The following is an 18,192-nucleotide window of genomic DNA, read 5'->3' as shown; positions in this document are numbered from 1 at the left end:
ACCACAGTGAACACACCCATGCCCATCAGATCCACTAAGCGCAGCTCACCCTAACAGCCCTTAGTGAAAAATTAATTGGCTTACGCAAAGGTTTTAAAACCTTAAGAACATCAGAAGGGCCTGGCTGCTGGATGAGGCCCAAAGGCACATCTAGTGCAGCACATTGTTCTCACAGTGGCCAACCATGTACCCCAGTGAGAAGCCCACAAGCGGGGCCTGGGTGCGAAATCAGCTCTCCCCAACTGCAGTTCTCATGAACCAGCATTCAGAAGCATTTAAGCCACTAGTTGTGGAGGCAACATGGCCAATAGCCACAGATAGCCTATTCCTCTGTTGATGTGCCTAATCCTGTTTTCAAACCATCCAGGTTGGTAGACCTTCCTACAACTTCTGGGAGGGAATGCCAAGGTTTAGACTATGCACTTTTTGAAGAGGTATCTCCATTGTGAGACAGCATCTTAAAAAGCAGAGACATCACCTTGCCAACAAAGGTCCGTATAGTTAAAGCTCTGGTTTTCCTAGTAGTGATGTATGGAAGTGAGAGCTGGACCATAATGAAGGCTGATCGCCGAAGAATGGATGCTTTTGAATTCTGGTGCTGGAGGAGACTCTTGAGAGTCCCATGGACTGCAAGGAGATCAAACCTCTCCATTCCGAAGGAAATCAGCCCTGAGTGCTCACTGGAAGGACAGATCCTGAAGCTGAGGCTCCAAGACTTTGGCCACTTCATGAGAAGAGAAGACTCCCTGGAAAAGACCCTGATGTTGGGAAAGATGGAGGGCGCAAGGAGAAGGGGACGACAGAGGATGAGATGGTTGGACAGTGTTCTTGAAGCTACCAGGATGAGTTTGACCAAACTGCGGGAGGCAGTGGAAGACAGGAGTGCCTGGCATGCTCTGGTCCAGGGGGGTCACGAAGAGGCGGACACGACTAAATGACTAAACAACAACAACAAGGTGCTACTGGAAGGAATTTTTAAATTTTGTTTTGACTATGGCAGACCAACACTGCTACCTACCTGTAACTACCTCACAGGGTTGTTGTGGAGAATAAATGAGAAATGTAATAAGAGCTAGCTGGGTCAGGCTAATTGCCCATCTAGTCCAGCATCCCTGTTCTCACACTGGCCAAGCAGATGCCCCCATGGGAAGCCCACAAGCAGAATTTGAGCACAGCAACACTTTCCACTCCTGCCGTTTTCTGATATCTGGAACCATGTAGAACTGCTCCCTGTGGCAGCGAGTTCAACTATGCTCTGTAGGCATACAACCATGTGCACTGCCTCAAGCCCCTTGAAGAAAAAGGTGGACTAGAAATAAAAATAATAATAAGTAAGTAATTTATTATTTGTAACCCACCCATCTGGCTGGGTTTCCCCAGCCACTCTGGGCGGCTTCCAACAAAGATTAAAAACACATTAAAATGTTACACATTAAAAACTTCCCTTCAAATGTCTTCTAAATGTCAGGTAGTTGTTTTTCTCTTTGACATCTGGTGGGAGGGTGTTCCACAGGGTGCGCGCCACAACCAAGAAGGCCCTCTGCCTGGTTCCCTGTAGCTTAGCTTCTAGCAACGAGGGAACCGCCAGAAGGCCCTCGGCGCTGGACCTCAGTGTCCAGGCAGAATGATGGAGGTGGAGATGCTCCTTCAGGTCTACTGGACCGAGGCTGTTTAGGGCTTTCAAGGTCAGCACCAACACTTTGAATTGTGCTTGGAAACGTACTTGGAGCCAATGTAGGTCTTTCAGGACCGGTGTTATATGGTCTTAGTGGCTGCCCCCAGTTCCCAGTCTAGCTGCCGCATTCTGGATTAGTTGCAGTTTCCAGGTCACCTCCAAAGGTAGCCCCACATAGAGCGCATTGCAGTAGTCCAAGCGGGAGATAACCAGAGCATGCACTACTCTGGCCAGACAGTCCGTGGGCAGGTATATAATAAATAAGCTTCAACACAAGGCCCATTTCCCTTCAGTCCCTGGAGGAAGCCCGGGCATGGACAGCCAGACCCAGGCCAGGAAGAGGGAGAAAGCTCCCCCCCCCCCTCTGAGATTCTACCCCGCCCTGCATTCAACGCAACTGACTTGCCTGGAGTTTTCCTCCCCTTTGCTTCCGGCTAGGAATTTGTTGAGCATCCCTAAGCCAGCCTCCCTCGCGCTGCCCCATTGTTCGGCTATGGAGCTGTCCTCGGTGCTGAAACACAGCTGGCCAGATCACAATTAGAAGAAAGGCCCACCTTGGGGAAGACGGGCAGGAAATGGACCGGGGGGAGGGAGGCTGGAGCAACCCACCATGGAGGGAGGGAGGGAGGGAGAGAAGAAGAAAGAGGGGCGGAGGGAGGGGGAGAAAAGGCTGTGCCACCAGCCAAACCTCTACCCACCTCTTCTCTCTCATATGCACACGATTCTAGCCTACCCATTCGCACTGGCACGAGGCTTGGGGCGTAACTGGCTCCTGCGCTCACCCTGGAACCTTTCCCCACCCCCAGGATATATGTACAAAGAGAGTGCCTCTGAGCATATGCAGAGAGGCTTGCTTTCAAAAAGCAGCCAGCCTTGTGATTCAGGGATCTGGAAGGGTTGGAGAGACCCCTGCCTTAAGCCCAGGAGAGTAGCCGCCAAATGATGATAACAATAACAATAACAATAATATCCCACCTTTCCCCCCAGACAGGGTCTCAAGGCGGCTTGCACAGATTAAAGCGTAGACAAAATTTAAAAAAGATAATTATAAAGTAATTAAACTCTAGTCGAATTAGGGCAATAAAAAAAACCTACCCAAATACAGAATCAAAAGTTTCAATTAGTGTTGACCATACTGGACCCCAATGGCTGACTCAGTACAGAGGCAGATTCTGTGGTTCCTAAGGTAGGTTTTCAAGGCAGCCAGTCACACAAAGAATGACAACAACAACAACAAATCAGCCAGAAGAAACCAAAATCTACATTAAGGCAATCTTTTAGAAAATTATGAGCAAGTTCCTGGGTCCTTCAGTCTAGAGTGGTGGAAGAGTTGTGGGGTGCTTAAAAGCTTACATATTGTTTTTAAGCAACGCGGGTGGCGCTGTGGTCTAGATCACAGAGCCTAGGACTTGCCGATCAGAGCTCCCGTTGCTTGGTTCCTGCTCCTGCCAACGTAGCAGTTCTAAAGCACGTCAAAGTGCAAGTAGGTAAATAGGTACCGCTCTGGCGGGAAGGTAAACGACGTTTCTGTGCGCTGATCTGGTTTCGCCAGAAGCGGCTTAGTCCTGCTGGCCACATGACCCGGAAAAACTGTCTGTGGACAAACGCTGGCTCCCTGGGCCAATAAAGTGAGATGAGCACAGAACCCCAGAGTGGTCTGGAACCAGACTTAACTGTCAGGTGTCCTTTATGGTTTTTATTGTTTTTAAAAATTTGGTGGCACAGTTAGTGTGACTTTTACAAGTCCTGACATCTCTTTTTCTTTTAGAAAATATGTCCAACTATTGTTCTCAGTTGCCCTCTCCTTGTATAAGGATTTCTCTATGGCATTTCATGCTTGCATGAAAATGGTCAAAGGCCTGGAAACGATGCCTTATGAGGAACGGCTAAGGGAGCTGGGCATGTTTAGCCTGGAGAAGAGGAGGTTAAGGGGTGATATGATAGCCATGTTCAAATATATAAAAGGATGTCACATAGAGGAGGGAGAAAGGTTGTTTTCTGCTGCTCCAGAGAAGCGGACACGGAGCAATGGATCCAAACTACAAGAAAGAAGATTCCACCTAAACATTAGGAAGAACTTCCTGACAGTAAGAGCTGTTCGACAGTGGAATTTGCTGCCAAGGAGTGTGGTGGAGTCTCCTTCCTTGGAGGTCTTTAAGCAGAGGCTTGACAACCATATGTCAGGAGTGCTCTGATGGTGTTTCCTGCCTGGCAGGGGGTTGGACTCGATGGCCTTTGTGGTCTCTTCCAACTCTATGATTCTATGATTCCCCAGGCCTGTAATTTGAAAACCACCTTGGAAAGTAGGCCATCAACTTGCCTGCTGTATATCTCAAAGATTAGAAGACTTGCCTGCACCTTTTCTGCAAGACCCTTTGGGTCTTGGGTGATGGTGGGGATATACAGATATATGAGAAAACCCAATATATTTTTGGTCTGGAGACATAAAACCAAAACAGCTTCCTGTGGCACAGAAACTCCAGTGGGTGCAGAATGCTGCAGCGAGGCTCCTCACGGGCTCTCTGCCATGGGAGCATATTCACCCAGTGCTTTTCATGCTGCACTGGCTCCCGGTGGAGGACAGGGTCAGATTTAAGGTGCTGGTTTTGACCTTGAAAGCCCTTCATGGCCTAGGACCCTCGTACCTACAGGACCGCCTCTCCTGGTATGCCCCACGGAGAGCCTCAAGGTCCATAAATAGCAACACCCTAGAGGTCCCGGACCTTAAGGACGTTAGGAAGGAAGTCACCAAAGCTAACTATCCAGACTGGTCCTACATGGGCCAGAAAAATGTCAGGGAAGTCCCAAAATAGGAGTTCCATCACAGAAGGAAAAAGGAAAGAGGGGAAGAGGATCAAGTGGATTCCAAGCCAAAGGCCAGGTGGAACAACTCTGTCTTACAGGCCCTGTGGAAAGAAATCATATCCTGCAGGGCCCTGGTCTCATGAGACAGAGCGTTCCACCAGGCAGGAGCCATCACTGAGAAGGCCCTGCCTCTGGTTGAGGCTAATCTGACTTCCTTAGGGCCCGGGACCTCTAGGGTGTTGCTTTTTATGGACCTTAAGGTCCTCTGTGGGGCATATCGGGAGATGCCTCTAGCAGAGCCCTCAAGCAGGGCAGAAGGCCTGAGCTGCCCCCTGGCACTTGAATTTCAGGGGCACACTGCACCTATATGTGGGTGTTCTGTTCCTAAAGATCACGCCAATAAGAGAAGAAGGAGAGACCTGGTTAATCAGAACAGGTAGCCACCTCCAATACCAGCTTCCTGCTTCCAGCAGTGGACAGCCAGAAAATCTCTGAAAAGGACACAAGAGGAACAGGATGCTCCAAGGGCCTTCTGGCGGTTCCCTCATTGCGAGAAGTGAGGTTACAGGGAACCAGACAGAGGGCCTTCTCGGTAGTGGCGCCTGCCCTGTGGAACGCCCTCCCATCAGATGTCAAGGAAATAAGCAGCTATCTTATTTTTCAAAGACACCAGAAGGCATCCCTGTTTAGGGAAGTTTTTTAATGTTTAATGCTGTATTGTTTTTAACACTTGATTGGGAGCCACCCAGAGTGTCTGGGGAAACTCAGCCAGATGGGCGGGATACAAATAATAAATTTGTTGTTGTTTAGTCATTTAGTCGTGTCCGACTCTTCATGTCCCCCTGGACCAGAGCACGCCAGGCCCTCCTGTCTTCCACTGCCTCCTGCAGTTTGGTCAAACTCAAGCTGGTAGCTTTGAGAACACTGTCCCACCATCTCGTCCTCTGTCGCCCCCTTCTCCTTGGGCCCTCCATCTTTCCCAACATCAGGGTCTTTTCCAGGGAGTCTTCTCTTCTCATGAAGAGGCCAAAGTCTTGGAGCCTCAGCTTCAGGATCTGTCCTTCCAGTGAGCACTCAGGGCTGATTTCCTTCAGAATGGAGAGGTTGGATCTTCTTGCAGTCCATGGGACTCTCCAGAGTCTCCTCCAGCACCAGAATTCAAAAGCATCCATTCTTCGGCGATCAGCCTTCTTTGTGGTCCAGCTCTCACTTCCATACATCACTACTGGGAAAACCATAGTTTATTATTATTATTAGCATACTTTCCAGTGCATGCCACCTTTTTGCAATGGCTCTAGGTGTGAGGGGGAGCACCCCCAGAGCAAGAGCCCCCCTTCTCTCCTGTCTGTCTGTCTGTCTGTCTGTCTCTCTGCCTAATCTGTACCAGTGTCCAGCATAATAGAGGAGGGTTTCGGGTGGTTTTGTTGTTGCAAAGGAGGAGCAATAGGAGCAGCAAGCCGAGACAAGGCCCAAGGCATGGGCAGTGCCCTCTGCCACACACAGGTCTCAGCCAATGCCCCACGCTGCTGCTGCTGCTCCCCAGTGCCTTTCAAGGCTGGCGATTCCCTTCCCATCTCACCCCCACCCCACCCCATGGCTAATAGCCTCAGCGCCGCCACCTCCAAAGCGTTAGACTTGCGGAACCTCCTCTCTCGTAAGAGGCCCTCGGCGCCTCGGCGTGGGGATGGGCGAGATGCCCGCCCGTGTAATATATATTGGCATCTGTCGAGGAGCGTGCACTGTTTGTTGATATTGGAGATGACAAGATGATTTAAGAATTTGCTCGTTTCCACGATGATCTCATTCGTGCTTGGGGAGGGGGGGGGGCGTGCAGAAGAATGAACTCTCCACTTTCCCTCTCTTTCCCTCTGTCTGTGTAACATACACACATACACACACATACACACACCACTTGTCTTATGCTAGCAGCCTGGTTCTGAGATACTCCCCACCCTCCCAGAGGCCAGTATTTAATTTTTCAAAACGAACGGTGTTTTGCTCAGCTGTAATCCGTTTTGACCTGGATTACGGTGGATCAAATCAAGCGGAGAGGCAGTAGATCTAGAGCGCAGGAAAAGGTGTGCTTAAAAAGGGAGGCAGGCGGACAGCCCTCAAGACTCTCAGGGAGCCAGAGTTGGAAGGGACCCTCAAGGATCATCTAGTCCAACACCCCCCCCCCCACAAAGCAGGAATCATAACGAAAGAATCCCTGACAGTTGTTCTCTTGCAAAAGCATTCCTACATTTTCTGGGGGTGATGCCCTGTAACCAGAAAGGTCCATCGCTGGAGAGCTCTAAGCAAAAAAGGGCTGCGTACCATTCGGTGGGGGTAGAATCAGATTTGCAGGGAAAGTGTTTTCCAGGCAAGGCAGTGGAGTCTGGTGCTGCTCAGTTAACTCCAATGCAGTCTGACCAAAGCTTGTCCAGGTGGGTTGATGCTTTAATTCTAGAGCATTTTAGTCCAAAAGCAGGTTATAAGTCAGGGACCAAAGGTGCCCTTCAGGTAGGGTTACCAGAAGTCCCCATTTCCCAGGGACAGTCCCCGGATTTGTGAATAAGTCCCCGGACAAATTCCATCCCCGGAATGTCCCCGGATTTCATCTAATGTCCCTGGGAAGCGTAGCAGCGGCAGTCTTAGCAGCCTGGAGCAGTTGGCTCTGGCTGGCTTCAGGAGCTGCTCAGAAGTCCCCATATGATGGTTGTGCAGGGGCTCCAAGACGCAGCTTCCGGGCTGCCTCCACCTTCCCTGACCCCAGCAACTAAGCTGCGAAGGGAGGCTTCATGCTGCCTATCGGAGCTTGTGTGCAAGTAGGAGGGGGCAGGGATCTCTCAGTGAGGCAACGGGAAGCCTCCCTTCCCAGCTGAGGGATCCCTGCCCCCTCCTGCTTGCACGCAAGTAGGAATGGGATTGGGGCTGCCCCGATGGGAAGGGAGGCATCGCGCTGCCTGAGAGATCCCTGCCCCCTTCTGCTTGCACGCAAGTAGGAGTTGGGATGTGGCTGCTGCTCAATGTGTAGTCTTTACATATTTATTTAAAGTGTCCCTAGATTCAATGGAAAATAAATCTGGTAACCTTACCTGGGCTTCAGGTGCTGTTGAACTCCCAGCTCCCATCAGTCCCAGGCCTTAGAGGTCCCGGGCCCTAAGGAAGTCAGACTATCCTCCACCAGGGCCAGGGCCTTCTCAGTGATGGCTCCAACCTGGTAGAATGCTCTTTCCCAGGAGACCAGGGCCCTGCAGGATTTAACTTCCTTCCGCAGGGCCTGTAAGACAGAGCTATTCCGCCTGGCTTTCAACTTGAACTTAACCTGATCTTTTATTCCCCTCCCTTCCCTCCCCCTCCCCTTTTTATGAAGATTACTTGCTCTGGGATCCCACAGCTAATTCTCCCCTGGTCTCCTCGCTGGCCCAAATAGGACTAATTTAGCCAGCTAGCCCTGGTGATCATCTTATGTTTATTGGATGGATTTCCCCCCTAAATTGATTTTTGAATTCTGAATTTACTGTTATTCACATTTTATACTGTATTTTAAGCTGTTTTTTGTTGCATCAATTAAGTGTTTTAAGTTTGTTGTTAGCCGCCCTGAGCCCGGTTTTTTGAACCGGGAAGGGCGGAGTATTGATAAAAACTTCTTCTTCTTCTTCTTCTTCTTCTTCTTCTTCTTCTTCTTCTTCTTCTTCTTCTTCTTATTATTATTATTATTATTATCAGAATTTAAAGACCCATTCTAGCTAGGAATGATAATAACAAAATGAATGTGGGCTAATCTGGGCTGGGGAGAATCCTAAGGGCCAGAAAGACAGGGCTGGGGGCCACATCCTAAAAACCTGCTCTAATACTTTTGGTTTTGAGAGCCCGTTTAAACCTGGGAAGGGGTGCAGAATGTGCTTTCTTCGACAGCTTTGTTATCCGTCAGCTTTGTACCAAGGAGGGGGGGGGAGCTGGTTGGATGGAAGGAACATGCACTGGGGAGGGGGGGGGGGGGCGTCAAGGCGAGCCTGAACAGCTTGAGCCCTCCATGCCAGGGGGTGGAGGGGAAGGAAGAGAGAAAGTGGGTCAGGAGGCAGCCCGTGGCTTAGAGAGACGGAACAGCTGCTGGAGACGGAGGAGGGCAAAAGGCAGGTTTGGCGGAGGGGCGAGAGGGGAGGGGGTGTCCCTCCATCCTGATTTGGAGACCTGCCAAGGTGAGTCTTAGCAAGAGTTTGGGGGGGGGGAAGGGCTGCTGGGAATGGCCTGCCTTTTCCTGGATGAGCTGACAGGTTTCCCCAGCTTATTTCTGACCGTGAGAGGTGATAAGACGTCTCTGCACCCCAAAACTTAAACCAGCTTTTATACAGTCACAGATAACAGGAAACACAGGGAACTGGCTTGTGTTCGGTTAGGACATAGGTCCATCTACCTTAGTACTGCAGACGCTGACTAGCAGAAGCTGTTCAGGGCTTCAGGTCTTTCTTGGCCTTGTATTGGGAGATCTCACTGGAAGGACAGATCCTGAAGCTGAGGCTCCAAGACTTGGGCCACCTCATGAGAAGAGAAGACTCCCTGGAAAAGACCCTGATGTTGGGAAAGATGGAGGGCACAAGGAGAAGGGGATGGCAGAGGACGAGATGGTGGGACAGTGTTCTCGAAGCTACCAGCATGAGTTTGACCAAACTGCGGGAGGCAGTGGAAGACAGGAGTGCCTGGCATGCTCTGGTCCAGGGGGTCACAAAGAGTCAGACATGACTAAATGACTAAACAACAACAACAATTGGGAGATGTTGGGGGTTGAACCTGGAAGCTTGAGAATGCAAAACAGGCATGTATGTGATAAAGGGGAGCCATACCGGGGTGAAGGTGTCTTCTTCTATTTGTCTCCGTGTCAGTTTTAGTTTTGGGGACGCAAGTGGCGCTGTGGTTTAAAGCCCACTGAGCGTAGGGCTTGCCGATCAAAAGGTCGGCGGTTCGAATCCCTGCGAAGGGTGAGCTCCCGTTGTTCAGTCCCTGCTCCTGCCAACCTATCAGTTCAAAAGCACGTCAAAGCGCAAGTAGATAAATAGGTACCACTCCCGCAGGAAAGTAAACGGCGTTTCCATGCTCTGCTCTGGTTCGCCAGAAGTGGCTTAGTCCTGCTGGCCACATGACCCGGAAGCTGTACACCGGCTCCCTCGGCCAGTAAACGAGATGAGCAACGCAACCCCAGAGTCAGCCACGACTGGACCTAATGGTCAGGAGTCCCTTTACCTTTACCGTTACAGTTTCAGTTTATTGGTTAATTTTTCTAGTAGGGCTGTTTCCCATACTATTTGGTACCACAGTGCCCCAGTTCACACAGGATTTTGCTCCGAAAGTTAAGACAAGGTCCCTTTCTGCTGTTTGGAAGAACTGGGAGCTGAAACCCAGAAAGAAATTCAAATTCCAGCAGTATCTCCAGTTAATTCCAGGGAAACCTCAAATGCAAGGATGACCCAGGGGGATTGGGATAGAGATGAGAAGTTGCACCTTCTGAGACCATATGTGCCTATCCCTTCAGATTTGTACTTCTTTAAATGTTGTGATGTTGTTCTCCAGCAACAACAAAAGTGTACAGAAATGCTTATATTACTAGGGTAAAGCATGCATAAGGACACATATGTTAGTGAGAACAACCTGCCAAAATAAATCAGAGGAAACTGCAAATCCTCATACTGAAATCCTCACTTTCTACAAATTTTGCGATGCTGTTCTCCAGCCAAGTTATGTGCACAAAAATGCATATATTGTACTGGGATACAAGTATGCATATACTGTAAACATATATATTAGGGGAAGTTGCTTTGCAAAAAAATATATGTGTGTACTTTGGGCCAGACAACATACAAAAACGTGTATATTGGGAGTAATTTGCACTAAACCACTGAAGGTATTTTGCATGGACTTTTTAAACAACAAAAATGTACAAACTGATGGAGAATGTGGTGAACGGAACTTAAGATTGTGGAAAAATGAGAAACTGGAATTGACTGTATTTGCTCATCCTTATCCTGTCCCAAAGGGGATGCGGATGGCGCTGTGGGTTAAACCACAGAGCCTAGGACTTGCTGATCAGAAGGTCGGTGGTTCGAATCCCCACGACGGGGTGAGCTCCCGTTGCTCGGTCCCAGCTCCTGCCAACCTAGCAGTTTGAAAGCACCTCAAAGTACAAGTAGATAAATAGGTACCGCTCCGGCGGGAAGGTAAACGGTGTTTCCGTGCGCTGCTCTGGTTCGCCAGAAGCGGCTTAGTCATGCTGGCCACATGACCCTGAAGTTGTCTGTGGACAAACACCGGCTCCCTCGGCCTATAGAGCGAGATGAGCGCTGCAACCCTAGAGTCGTCTGCGACTGGACCTAACGGTCAGGGGCACCTTTACCTTTAAAGGTAAAGGGACCGCTGACCATTAGGTCCAGTCGTGACCGACTCTGGGGTTGCATTGCTCATTTCGCTTTACTGGCCGAGGCAGCCAGCGTACAGCTTCCAGGTCATGTGGCCAGAGTAGTGCACGGAAATGCCTTTTACCTTCCCGCCGGAGCAGTACCTATTTATCTACTTGCACTTTGACGTGATTTCGATTTGTTATATCATGTTGTTTTTTTTGAAAGAGAGAAGGGGGTGTTGAAAGGATGCAGCTGATCATTTGACAATCAAGGAGAGAGATAAGGGACGCTAGAGATAAAGGAGGCTGCCTGGGAGGGGGGAGGTAAAAGCTCATGGATCCTCAGGGTTTTTACATTGGGTCATCCCAAATTCACCATCAGATCACATGTCTGTGGCCACAGCATGAACCACAAAAACCATACATCCACTGTTGCGTTCAGAATAATTTCCCCCCCCCCTTGTTTTCCTCCTCTAAAAGCTAGGTGAGTCTTATGGAGCGAAAAATACGGTAAACAGCAGAGCTCAGGGTTGAGGAAGAACCATTTCCAGCTTGAGGGCCACATTCCAGACAATGGGCCCAAGTTAGCCAAATCCCTTAACCTTAATGGGTCTACTCAGAGTAGGACCAAGACTGGCAACAACCCTAGCCAGATTTCTACATGTGCTCCTCTCTATCCAAGGAAGGAAGGAGCACGGCTGGAGTCCGAGGGCCCAATCCGACCAGGCAAAAACACTCCAGGAGAGGGTGCAATGCAGGGTTGCAGAAGAGGGCAGCCTGGGCTTTTATAGAGAGGACTTGACGGTCGCATTCAGCCACTGGCTTTGCCTTTCCAACCAAGGAAATGGAAAAACCACGACCCACCCCCTCCTGACTTTGCACCCCTAACCAATGCCTCCCTTGCCAAGCTCTTGCCAGCTGCCTCCTTGCCTCCTGCTGGGATGAGGGAGAGCAGCTGGGGCACCTCCTACGGCAAAACATGGAAGGACCGCGGGAAGCAGCTTTCTTCACGTCTATTATCTGCTCCCCACAGAGAGAGGGGAGGAAGGAGGAGAAAGGGGGGGCACAGAGGCGGGGCTACAGAAGGGACCTGTCTGAAAAGCTGCGGAGTGGGTGGGGTGGATGGGAGATGCTGCCTTCCCAGCGGGGGGCCCTGAAGACGTCATCTCTTGCAGAAAGGGAACTGGGCTGATACAGCTCCAGTGACTTCTGGGAAGGCCTGGGCCGTATTCAGCATATCTGGTGCCGTGGTGCAAAGATCCCTCTGATGCACCCCCCTGGCAACTCCAAAACAAGGGGTGGGGTGGAAAATGTCCTCTGCCTCCCCCACCGCCACAATCCCTGGCGTGGTGGCGGCGATCGAGCAGGAAAACGTGCTGATGGACAAAAGGAAGGCTGCGCGCCACCTTTTGGAGGACAATGATGACTGGGATCAGGGCCGTCTTTAGCAGATGCAGAGGGCTCTGCAGGGGTCGCTCTCCTCCCGAGGAGGCTTAGGAAGGAAGCTACACGCCTGCTGTCCATATACCGTATTTTTCGCTCCATAAGGCGCACCTGACCATAAAGCGCACCTACTTTTTTTGGGGGGGGGGGGATTCAAGAAAAAAAAAACGCGGCTCTTGGGGGCTTTTGTGGGAGGTGGGGGAAGTGAGAGAGCCTCGCTCTGTCCCTTCCCCCACCTTCCGCAAAAGCCAGGGACAGCTGCGCGAAGTCTTCCCAGGGCAGCAGGATGAAGCCTTCCCGCTGCTCCCCAGGCCTGGCGGTGGGGGAAGTGTGGCTTTCCCCCACCGCCAGCCCCCAAGCTGGGGAGCAGCCTTTCCGTTGCTCCCTGCGTTTGTGGGGCTGGCGAGGGAAGCCCAGGTCCCCCCTCCCAGCCCCAGGGACCATACATTCGCTCCATAAGATGCACAGACATTTCCGCTTAGATTTTAAGAGGAAAAAATTGCGTCTTATGGAGCAAAACATACGGTAGTTGGAGGGGCGCAGCTGGCTGGCGTGCAAGGAAAGGGGAGTCTGTCGGCAAAGCCGCGCAGCCTCCCCTCTCGCTGGGGCGCCCCTGAGTGGAGGGCGCCCTGGCACAACACACCACTAACACCAATGGGAAAGACGGCTCTGGGGACGGCAGAACTGGCTCCTTTCTAAAGGTGGCCACAGGGCTCCTGTTTCCCAATATGCCTGTGGCTGCCCCTCCTCACCCAACCGCTGCCTGGTCGCCTTCACAGCGACAGAGAAAGCAACTATATAAGAGGCAGCGTGGCCTAATGGTCAGAGTGTTGGACTAGGACCTGGGAGGCTGGGATTCGAATCCTTGCTCAGCCATGAAGCTCCCTGGGTGAGCCAGCCACTGCCTCTCAGCCTGGAGTTGCCAGGGGCCGACCCTCTGCATGCAAAGTGGGGGCTCTTTCCCTTAGAATAGGGATGGAAGAACTGTTAAGGGCACTGGGAAAGGGTAGCTCTGTGAGGGGGGAGGCTCCTAACAATTCTCAGCACCCCAAGCAGCCTACATTTCCTTGGGGGGAAGCTGTGACTGTTTGAAACAGCACAATAGTGGTTTAAGAGCACAGTGTGGGTGCGACCTAGCTTCAGATATTGTTGAACCAATATGGCATACCAGATGACAGAGGGCGAGATGGTGGGACAGTGTTGTCGAAGCTACCAGCATGAGTTTGACCAAACTGCGGGAGGCAGCGGAAGACAGGAGGGCCTGGCGTGCTCTGGTTCAGGGGGTCACGAAGAGGCGGACACAACTAAACAACAACAATATGAGATTTGGAAGGACTCAAGCCAGGAAAGCTGCCTGCTGCATTTTGGACCAGCTGAGGTTCCTGAGCAGTCTTCAAGGGCAGCCCCACATAAGGGACATTGTAAACAATCAAATCCAGCCAAAAAGGATGTGTGTGTGTGTGTGTGTGTAACATCAGATCGATTGCCCGGTGCTTTGCCAGGTTGCAGAAAGAGGCCCGTGGGCTGCTGATTGCCCTTCAAGGAGCAAATGTTCAAACGACTGTGTTTAGCGATGCCACGGCCGCCTCCGCTCGTCAGGAGATAATTGTAATTATCCTGCCAGGCCAGCTTCCCACCACTGGCAGCGCCATGCGCAGCAGCCTCTGTGAAGTGACGGGAGGCGGCGAGGAGAGGAGAGCCCGTCCTCTCAATTGGCAGGGCTTAATTTGCAGCGAGGCAGCCGACAGATCAGTTTCCAGTTGCCATGCTCATGAGAACGTAAGTGGAGCCTGTTACTTTAGACCAGGGGTAGGCAAACTGGGACGCAGGTGGCGCTGTGGGTTAAAGCCTCAGCGCCTAGGACTTGCCGATCGAAAGGTCGGCGGTTCGAATCCCTGCGGCGGGGTGCGCTCCCGCTGCTCGGTCCCAGCGCCTGCCAACCTAGCAGTTCGAAAGCACCTCCGGGTGCAAGTAGATAAATAGGGACCGCTTACCAGCGGGAAGGTAAACGGCGTTTCCGTGTGCGGCTCTGGCTCGCCAGAGCAGCGATGTCACGCTGGCCACGTGACCCGGAAGTGTCTCCGGACAGCGCTGGCCCCTGGCCTCTTGAGTGAGATGGGCGCACAACCCCAGAGTCTGTCAAGACTGGCCCGTACGGGCAGGGGTACCTTTACCTTTACCTTTAGGCAAACTAAGGCCCGGGGGCCGGATCTGGCCCATTCGCCTTCTCAATCCGGCCCACGGACTCAGTGGGTTTTCATGAGTAGAATGTGTCCTTTTATTTAAAACGCATCTCTGGGTTATTTGTGGGGCACAGGAATTCGTTCATTATTTTTTTCCTTCAAAAATATAGTCCGGCCCCCCAGAAGGTCTGAGGGACAGTGGACCGGCCCCCTGCTGAAAAAGTTCCCTGACCCCTGGATTAGACCAAAGGCCCATCTAGTCCAGTAACCTGGTCCTACTGTAGCCAAATATCCCTAAAAATCTAGGAATCTAGATAGACTCCCCCTGGAGCTGGAGGTTTTATAAAACAACCCTGGCTGAATCAGGTCAGGGGCTCCCCATCTAGCGCAGAATCCTGTTCTCACAAGTCATTGCCACTAGTCCTTTGTGCAACAAAGCACATCCTTTGGCACTCAAAGCATCTCTCTCCATCTCTCTCTCTGCCAGTTTCTCCTTTCCTCCTTCCCAAAGGTCGCTGCTCTACCCAGAAATCTCAAACCAAAAGTCATCTTGGCGCAAAATATCGACTCTGGAGTGTGTGGCCTTCTTGCAGGCAGCTATTTCGGGCCCTCCTCGTTTTCCCACTTTCCCTCTTTTAATTAGAACCTGGAGTGGAAACACCTCTCTCCATCCCTCTCTCTTCCCTTCCCCATTCCTCCATCTGACATTCACTTGAAAGAAAAACTTCCCTACAGGTTTAAAAAAAAAACAAACACGGGGGGGGGGGACGACGTTAATATATCCAGGAGAGTGAATTTGGCAATGCTTGCCAAACCACACCCCCCCCCCGACTCCACCTGCCCAGAGATGCTGGCTGGTTTGTGAGAATTTCTTCTTGAAAACTCACTAGATGGAGGCCTTGCTGGTTTGTGAGAATTTCTTCTTGAAAACTCACTAGATGGAGGCCTTGCTTACACACCCTTGCCAAACCCCACGACGCTCCAGGGGGCAGCCGTTGCCAGCTCTTAGCCTTGCTACAGGGAACCAGGCAGAGGGCCTTCTCGGTGGTGGCGCCCGCCCTGTGGAACGCCCTCCCACCAGATGTCAAAGAGATAAACAACTACCTGACATTTAGAAGACATCTGAAGGCAGCCCTATTCAGGGAAGTTTTTAATGTGTGACATTTGAATGTATTTTTAATCTTTGTTGGAAGCTGGGGAAACCCAGCCAGATGGGCGGGGTACAAATAAATTATTATTAACTATTATTATATTAACCCTAACCCCCCCAAACTTGAAGCATGGGAAGTCCCAACAAAAAAATTATAATTTAGGCAGAATATTTGGACTATTTGAAACGTATTTGTAACATTCAATGTGATTTGATTGGATTGTTAAAATGGGAAACTTAATAAAAATGTTTTTTTAAAAAATAAAAAATTATTATTATTATTATTAATCATTATTTATTATTTATTATTATTATTGTTATTATTATTATTAATTACTCATTATTATTATTATTATTGCTGCAGTGCCTTGGTGCTGTGCTTACCTCTTTACCTGCCCCGCTCGGAGCATTGCAAGAACGCAGCCTCAGTTTCCCTTACGGTCTCCTCTCTGGGCAGTAAGGCAGCTCAGGGGCAGAGGGCATGTAGGTGGCATGGCTTTGGAGCGAACCCCTGGTGGGGCACGAACCCCAACAAAAAGCCTGTCGGAAGATGAGATAGAGAAGGAAAGCTTCTGAGCATGGGCAGAGTGCCCACCTTGCCAAAGGGCAAGAATGAGTTGCTGGGTCAGCCTGCACCACAATACCGTGCTGACTCTTTCTGTCTCATTTTTGTTTTCCTTAATTAACCAACGCTGATACCCCATTCAATTTTCGTGCCCTTGGTGTGGGGAGAGAACTTTGGAAGGTTGGTTTTAACCTTTCCGCCGCCATCAAACCATTTTGCTGCAAATTTCTCTTTTCATTTTGCCCCCCACCCCGCACTCCCGCTCCTTGGCCATTTTCAAGGGAGGACTTGCGGTCGCTCGGAGAAAATAAATAAATCTATTTATACAACCGCACAGCGAAACGAAAGAGGCTGCAGATAGGACTGGGAGGCTGCCAAGGCCCTGAGGGCTGGAGAGGCTTAAGATAAACTCACGGGTCAAAACACTAACTGCCAGTGCCTGCCCAACACCCCGGAGGCTCACATGCCTTTCCCAGCTGCACATTCAGCCAGAAATCCAACTGGTGAAGTTCTCTCCCCCCCCAACTGCACCTGAAGAATTCCTGCCTGTGTTAAAGGCACAGCGCTTGTGCCAGCTCTGCTGATCGTGTTTACTTCTTCACCTTATTTATTTGTCGACTTTCTTACCCTTCGACAATTCTCAACCTCAGCTGCCTCACAAGGTTGTTGTGTGAGTGCAGAATGGGCAAAGAAGTGGGAGAGAGAGTCAGGTATGGCACACCTTGAGCTCTTTGGAAGAAAGGTGGGATATAAATGAAATCCCTTATTTTTCGCTCCGTAAGACGCACCTGACCATAAGACACACCTAGTTTTTAGAGGAGGAAAACAAGGAAAAAAATATTCTGAACGAAACAGTGGATGTACGGCTTTTGTAGTTCATGCTGTGGCCACAGACGTGTGATTTGACAGTGAGTTTGGGGTAGCCCAATGCAAAAATCCCGAGAATCCATGTGGATCCGTGATTTGTAACCACGTTTTTGCGCCATTGTGTCCCCACGTAACAGCGGATGCGTGATTTTTTTGGTGCAGGCTGTAGCCATGGACATGCTATGTGATCTGATGGTGAATTTGGGGTGACCCAATGCAAAAATCCTGAGGATCCATGGGTTTTTATCTACCCCCTCCCAGGCAGCCTGTGCTAGTCCCTTATCTTTCTCCCGATCCCACCGATCAGCTGTTTCCTTTCAACATTCCCTTCCCTCTTGTTTGCCTTAGTGTCTTTTCCTTAGCTGGAGCAGTTTTTTGCTCCTCCTTTTCTTCTAATTTCTCTCCTCGTTGCTTTCGTCTTCCTGTTTCGCCCCCTTTGCAAGTTTGCTGTCTTTACCTCCCCCCTCCCAGGCAGCCTCCTTTATTGCTAGCGTCCCTTATCTTGCTCCCAATCGCTTGCCGATCAGTGGCTTTGTTTCAACGCCCACTTCCCTCTTTAAAAAAAGAGAACACGATCTGCTTTTTGCCCCTGGGCAATTCGGCTCCGGGGACCACACATTCGCTCCATAAGACGCACAGACACTTCTCCTTACTTTTTAGGAAGAAAAAAGTGTGTCTTATGGAGCCTGAGGTATAAACAGTGCATACCCTGAAGGAAGGAAGGAAGGAAGGAAGGAAGGAAGGAAGGAAGGAAGGAAGGAAGGAAGGGAGAGAGAGAGAGAGAGAGAGAGAGAGAGAGAGAGAGAGAGATGGAAGGAAGAAAGAAAGGAGAAGGAGAAGGGGGCAGAGAGAGAGAGATGGAAGGAAGGAAGGAGAAGGGGGGAGAGAGAGAGAAAGATGGAAGGAAGGAAGAAAGGAGAAGGAGAAGGGGGCAGAGAGAGAGATGGAAGGAAGGAAGGAAGGAGAAGAGGAGAGAGAGAGAAAGATGGAAGGAAGAAAGAAAGGAGAAGGAGAAGGGGGGGAGAGAGAGAGATGGAAGGAAGGAAGGGGAAGGAGGAGGAGGGAGAGAGAGAGAGAGAGAGTGCGAGTGCCTGCTTCCGGAGGAATCTGGCGGGGATCCTGGCATGCGTC

This window comes from Podarcis gaigeae (assembly GCF_964106915.1).
Source record: "Podarcis gaigeae genome assembly, chromosome: 16".
NCBI lineage: Eukaryota > Metazoa > Chordata > Lepidosauria > Squamata > Lacertidae > Podarcis > Podarcis gaigeae.
Note: the sequence above shows the minus strand (reverse complement) of the source record.